Raw genomic sequence first — 7,506 nt, 5'->3', positions numbered from 1 at the left:
ACTAGGGGTACTGAATCAAACGGTAGGATGGCCGTCCCATTTTGGGTCCTAATAATAGAATTGTAGCCCCATGAGGGAGAATGTCCCCCTTGGTGATCTCCTTGTACTGTGGCTGATGTAGCAGAGAAAGGGCTGGAATGAGGTCAGAAGGATGGCCTCAGCGCAGAGGCTCCCATGAGTGGTGACCAGGAGAGGAGACCTCAATCTAGTAACGAGGGTGCAATGAGTGGAGATGATGAGGTCGCAAAGAAGAGAATCATACTGGCTCTCAGGAGGAGCCATGAGCCACCCCGGGAGTCCAGATATTCTAGCAGAGGACAACTTGTAGGGTTAGGGTCTGGTGGGTCTGGTGTTTCAGTTCACAGGGCAAGAGCCAAAGACATCATACTGAGCACCACTCGAGGTCAATTGCACTCAAGAAACACCTGCCTTGTACTCCTTCCAGGGAAAGACAGCTTAAGCTTCCCAATGCCATCCATAAATTCTCAGTTTCTGAACTTCCCAGTGAAATGAGCACCGGTGAAAGTCACAGTTACTGCTTTGTTCTTCCCTAAGTTAAATGTTGGGGGTGGGCTATGTTTGAAGGGACACAAATCTGCAAATTTTGCTTTCATGCCAGAAACTATGAACACAAGGGAAGTAAAATCCCCAATTAGCCAAGATATCCTGTGATGCTGGGCCACACTTTCCCGATTTGGTTTCTTTAGCAGTTGAGCTCCAGAGTGAGAATCTGCAGCGTCAGTAAGTGTGCCCTCCACCAAGTGACAAAAATGTCAGTGAAAGGAGACCAAGCATATAAATCATAGCATTCTAAACATGTCTCAAGGCAGAGGGACCCTGCCACTTGCTGTCCTTATTTCCATTCCTGTGGCAAAGCCTCCCTTAACTGATACCAAGGTATGGCAGTTCTAACACATGTTCCATTGGCAAAAATGACTTTTGCTTTTTACGGAAAGCAGCCACCTCCATGCCTGGAGTGAGAAGTGCCCTCAGGGTGGATTGTAAGAACAAGGCTGGAATGGAAGGAAAAACTCACTCCTTTTGAAATAATAAATAGAACACAGAATAAGCTAGTCCTCCTCTACATGCAAACTGTTTTTTCCTATATTTTAGCCAAAAGGCCCTTCTTTCATTTGATCATTTTTCTGCTTTGTCTGAAGGCCAGGCCCCACGAATGCCCCCATGAGCATATCAGAAGGGCAGGGAAAGCCAATCCACAGTGAGTGGAGGAGGTTTCTGATTAGGCCAAGTTTCCTCTGCTGCAAATCTGGAATTGCAAACCAGAGAAGTTTAACCTTGGCCTCTGCTTTAAATTGGGGTGAAGCAGATTCTGGAGCTGCAGGCAACCAGGAGGTGGAAGAAGGAGGCCAGCCAGCCCACAGAGAGACGGATAGGGTAGGTGGGCAGCAGGAGGCAAATGTGACCAGAAGAGCACACTAGTCAGGGCCAACACCCCAGGGTTTCCCAGTCCCTGCTTCCAGGTCATTCTTTGAGAGACACCCTGAACAAATTGACCCTGTTTAGTGCTGATTTGAATTTGAACTGGGCTTCTATTGTTTACCACCAAAAGGGTTTTTGCTAAGACAGAGGCCAAGGCCATTCTTTACCTGGGCTGCTCACTGATACCTGCATCTGCAGCGCTGACCTCATTGCCCTTCCTCTTGGTGCTGGCCACCTCCCCCAGCCTCTTCTACCTTATGGGGTTGATGTTCCTTGTATCTGAGTCACCTCTGAGCCTCTGTGACCTGGGAAGCCCTTCTGGCCTCTCTCTTGCCATGCAAGGATGGTGGGAATACTGAAGACCTCAGAATCCTTGAAATGCATCTTACCCGGACAGGATTGTTGTACAAATGAACCCAGCACTTACTCAGCTATCCATGGAAGCTGTTCTTTCACTAGCATGTGCTTGGGACTCTCTGTCATCCCTGCCCTTTCTCAGCACTTCAGCCCAACTAAACAAAAGCCTCCCTGTAGGAGGGAAGTCTTGTGATCAGAGAAGTAGGTGGAGGGCTCTGTACCTTCTGGTGGAATCAGGCAATTTACAGGGGTGATGGGGCTAAAAGAGACAGAGACTTGGAATGAGGAGTCCTGAATTTCAGAGCTGGCTTTGTCATTTGCTAGAAGTATGGCCGTGGTCCAGCCATCAGACTCACTGAGCTTCAGTTTCTAGATCTGTGAATGAAGTGTAGAAACGATCCCTCCCCCATGTTGGTGAGAGGATTCAAAAGCACAATTTTTAAAAGTGCTTTGTAAGCCACAAACCCCTACTTAAATAGCATCACTATTAAGTGATATGGTATCAAAATGTTTTCACACTGCACTCAGATGTGCAATATCAATATAACCTCTAATTTTTCTTTCTTTCTTTTTTTTTTTTTTTTTTGAGACAAAGTCCCAGGCTGGAGTGCAATGGCGTGATCTCAGCTCACTGCAACCTCCACCTCCTCGGTTCAAGCGATTCTGCTGCCTCAGCCTCCCAGGTAGCTGGGATTACATGCCCAGCTGATTTTTATATTTTTGGTACAGATGAGGTTTCACCATGTTGATCAGGCTGGTCTCGAACTCCTGACCTTGTGATTTGCCCGCCTTGGCCTCCCCAAAGTGCTGGGATTACAGGTGTAAGCCACCATAGCTTCTTGTTTTTCATAACTGAACTAGTCTTCCCAGGAACCCCCCAACCCTCTGGGAAACAAGACCAACAGTGGCCACAGCATTGACTGCAACTGGTCAGGTAAGACTCTAAATGCTTTATATGTTTATTTCTCCTGCACAGCAACCTGCAAAGTAGGTGCCAATACCATCTCCAATTTAAAGAGCAAAAAGGAAACTCAAACATGGAAGCAAGGAATGTGTGAGTCTCTCCCTGATCCTATAGTTTCTTTTCAGTTTAAGATTGTCTTTTTCACAAAAATACCTGGAGTTCTGTCCCGCTCCATCTTCCTCTCCCAGATGGCCTCTGGATTGTAGTGGGAGAGCTTCTGTGTCCTTGTGGTTGCAGAGGTGGTCTCTCCTTCTCATGTACCTTTGAGCACCTCTCTGTTCTGGGGGGCACTGTAGGGTATGGTCCTCACCATCTGGCAGACTCCACAGATCTGGGGCAGAACGTTGGCCCAGCACTCATAAGGCTGACTCAGCCCCCACTGGCTCTAACTGATGCTGAATGTCTGCCTGTGACCGTCCAAAAGCACTACTGCCCTCCAGCCTCAAAGGTCCTCCATGAAGCTTCCACTGTGGCAACACCCAGCATTACCTCACCCAATCAGTCCCTACTGGTCATCCAGCTCCCCACACATAGGGACTCCTGGAATTCTTCCAAGCCACGTGGAGGAACTCTGCATAAAGGCAGATCCCACTCATTTTACTCTGAAGTAGTCCCCAGAACTATGTATTGAGCCCCTAGTATGTCCCAAGCTCATGATCAGGGAACCAAACGAAGATTCCTGTCCTAGGAATGAAGCTGACGATCCAGCAGCTCCATGACAATGAAGGCGCACACTTCAAGGTGGTCTCCCCACCCCAGAGTCCCAACAAGGAGTGGACCAAAAGCCTCCCTCTTAACCTGGCACCTCTCCTCTCCTGGAGAAGGAATTCTGGGTGTACTGATATTAGACCCACAGTCCTTCCCACATTCGAGAGAGACAGAGGTGTTGGCATTTCACCTTATCATCCTCTTTGGCAAGAACTGCCTCTGCCCTAAATCCAGTCCCTTCCAGACTGTCTGTTCTCTCCACTGCTCTTTGATAGAGGCACAGCAGGGCTTGATTCCTAACGTGCTCAAAGGAAATATTTGAGATTTGGAAAAATTTCCTCTCTCTACACAAAGCCTGGCTTTCAAGATGATTGTCCTGATAGACAAAGAAAGTCAACTGGGAAAGTGGGGACTCTGCTCCAGGGGTCCTGCCCTGTACTTCCCTGGGTACGTTCAGTCTCAGAGCCCAGTGTTGAAAGTTGAATGTTGACAGAGAACAAAAGATGTCAGGAGGAAGTGAAAATGTCAAGGCTACATCAGCAACCTCACCAAATAACCAGGACAGAAACAAATCAAGTAATAGAGTCTCCTATTCCAACATACGTGCTGAAGGTGGGTTACTTTGTACTGTGTTCCCTGCAGCTTTCCCTATTGCTTTTTATAACAACGATGTCCAGTGAATCAATCTCTTGTTGAATGAACAAATTACCTATCAGAGAACATACTCCACATTATTCTTATTCATATATATATATAGTGTTCCAGCAGCTATATTTATATATTCTTATATATATAAATATATATATATTTTTATATGTATATATTTATATGCCTCCTGGTTCTCCTGCACCTTGCCTCCTTCCTTTGCTAATCTCAATCTCTAGTCCTCTAGGAAGATTCTCAGACAATCCCTATATATACTATAATCACTATATATACACTATATAGTAGGTATATATATATGTAGTGTGTACACATATAGTGTATGTACATACACTACATGCACTATATAGTATATATAACATATAGTGATTATAGTATATATATACACTACATATATTATATATACTACATATGCTATATATGTATATGTATACACTACATATATACTACATATACTATATGTATACTATATATACTACATATGCTATATATGTATATGTATACACTACATATATACTACATATACTATATGTAGTATATATGTAGTGTATGTGTATATATACACTACATATACTCTACATATGTATACATACAATATATACTCTCTATATATAAACTATATGTAGTGTATATAGAGTATATATTGTATGTATACTATATAGTGTATATATACAGTATATGTAGTATTCCAGCAACTATATTTCATATATTTATAAATATATATATTTTTATGTATTTATATATATATTTATGTATTTATAAATAAATATATTTTAGTGTGTGTGTGTGTGTGTGTGTGTGTATGTGTTATTTAGCTCCTGCTTTATACCAAGCATTAAGGAATATAAACACAAACAGTTCTTGCCTGAGGAGGAAGAGAAACAAGCACAAATGAAACAATTACTGATCTATGAATTCAGTGAAGAGAGAGAAGAGTGTGGGGTGGGACTGTCTGAGAATCTTCCTGGAACAGCTGGAGATTGAGATCAGCAAAGAAAAGAGGCAGCGGGCAGGAGAACCAGGAGGCATGAGCAGGAAGGCAAGATTGAGCCTTCTCAGGGCTGGGAGAGAAGGCAGGATGACTGGAATACAGAGAAGAGAGCAGCGGAAAATGAAGTCAGACAGGAGAAGGGACACTTTAAAGATCAAATTGAGTTTGGATTTGAAATGGGTTTTCTTAGGCTAGGCTAGGCTGTGGTAATAGACTCCCAAATATTTTCAAACACAGTGCAGGTTAATTTCTTGCTGATGTAACTCAAAGTCCAGTCTCATTGGTGGGTCACTTTCCTCCTCTCAGGAATTCAGGGACCCTGGCACTTTCCAACGCTGTCATCTTCTAAGCTGCACTGCTGTCAGCTGATAGCTGGTATTTTTCTTTAAGTGTTGATCATTTCACTCACTTTCCAGTTCTTGGGACTCAGTTATCTGCTACATCTGAATACCTGGATGACCAGGAAGTGTAGGATAGCCATGAGCCCAGGACGAGGAAACGGATCTTTGGTGCCCATGCCCAAAGGAGTTGCCATAGCCATTCTCAACACTCAGTTCATCACCTCATCATTTTAAAAGGACTCAGGGAGGTCTGGGGGAGAGAAATACCCACTGCAGATTGACAGCTAAAAGACCAGGCGTGGTGTTCGGAGACCCAAAGCTGTCTGATGGCAGAAGAATGCTGAAGAAAAGAGGACTCAGAAAAGAACCATGGAACTTGGGCAGGGGGGCTTGACTTGAGAGAATGAGTAAAATTTAATAGTTAATTAACTTAGTTAATTTACTAAATCCAAAGTGACCGCAGGGTCTATGATGTCAGAGCCTGGAGAGGATTGGGAACTATGACAGAAATGCTGGTGATCAACACAGGCTGGGACAGTCAGTCTGGGAAGAAAGAACCATCAGGAGAGGGACCAAGGATCTCACAAAAGCAGTAAGAGGGGACTTCAACAAAATGGATCAATGCCAAATCATCTCAACTTTTCCTTCCTTCCTTCCTTCCCTCCTTCCTTCCTTCCCTCCTTCCTTCTTTCTCTCTTTCTTTTCTAGATGGAGTCTCACTCTGTTGCCAAGGCTGGAGTGTAGTACAGTGGCATGATCTCGGCTCACTGCAGCCTCTGTCTTCTGGGTTCAAGCAATTCTTGTGCCTTAGCCTCTCCAGTAGCTGGGATTACAGGCACATATCACTAAGCCCAGCTAATTTTTGTATTTTTAGTAGAGAGGGGGCTTCACCATGTTGCCCAGGCTGGTCTTGAACTCCTGACCTCAAGTGATCTGCCTGTCTCAGCCTCTCAAAGTGCTGGGATTACAGGCATAAGCCACTGCACCTGGCCAATCTCAACTTTCTTACAGGAACTGTGACCTCAACTCCTTGGGACTATGTCTCCCTGTCCTCAGATGATGAATTGAGAGACCACAGGTCCACAGATCTTCAAGGGCTTTACCAGATAAACTAGTGCTACCCTAACCTTTAGATTGGCCCTTGACCATTTTAAACCCAGAGGAACCCATGCTCTGTTTGAAAAGGTTTCAGAAAAAGAGATGCTCCTTCCACCATGAAGTCTAATACCACAGGCCCAGCTGCAAATTTTAGCCACTTTCCATTAATCCTTTTCAAAGGCAATGGTTCTATAAACCAGCCATGGAGTAATGTGTGCAGGATCTCCCACACGGCAGGCCCTCAGTGATGAATATTGATGACATCCAATGAATCTAAATGATTCACAGTTGACTCTTGAACTATACCTAATAAATGACCCTATTATGTGGCAGGTCCTGGACCTGTTGTCCTTAACAAAATCCCTACCACCATCCATATACACACACGGCCCCTCTCAGAGAGGGCATCCTCCTCTCTCGGTTCCATGACTAATGATTGATTCGGCTGCATGCTTAGCTTCAAAGTCATTTGCTCCTAAAAGCACATCCACCCATTCTTTTCTCCCCGCATCAGCCTGGGGGAATGACTCACCTGCTGTTTGCTGTACCCCAACTCTTCCAACCTCCTCAACCTCTGGAGGCTGAGTGGGCTGGAGTGAGGAACAGAGAGGAACTCCCTAGGGGTGATGGAGCCCATAGCCACATCCTGGCGCTGCGTGATACTAGGCACAATGGTGGACCTGTGGGGAGGGTCTAGGAGCAGGAGTGGGCTGCGAGGGGAGGGGAAGCTGGAGAGGAGTGAGGTGAGGTGGGGCATGATAGCCTGCTTAAACCCTGAGTATACGGAGACATCATGAATGTCCTTCTGTCCCTCCCAGGGCCTCTCCATGACACCCAGAACTTCCTGGTGGGGTCAGTCCATAATTCATGACATACGGTCGCATGGTAGCATTCATGAAGTAGTATTGAAACAAAGAAAAAAACCAAAGGGAGAATGTTGTGGG

Source organism: Cebus imitator, unplaced genomic scaffold (assembly GCF_001604975.1).
Source record: "Cebus imitator isolate Cc_AM_T3 unplaced genomic scaffold, Cebus_imitator-1.0 Scaffold5, whole genome shotgun sequence".
NCBI lineage: Eukaryota > Metazoa > Chordata > Mammalia > Primates > Cebidae > Cebus > Cebus imitator.
Note: the sequence above shows the minus strand (reverse complement) of the source record.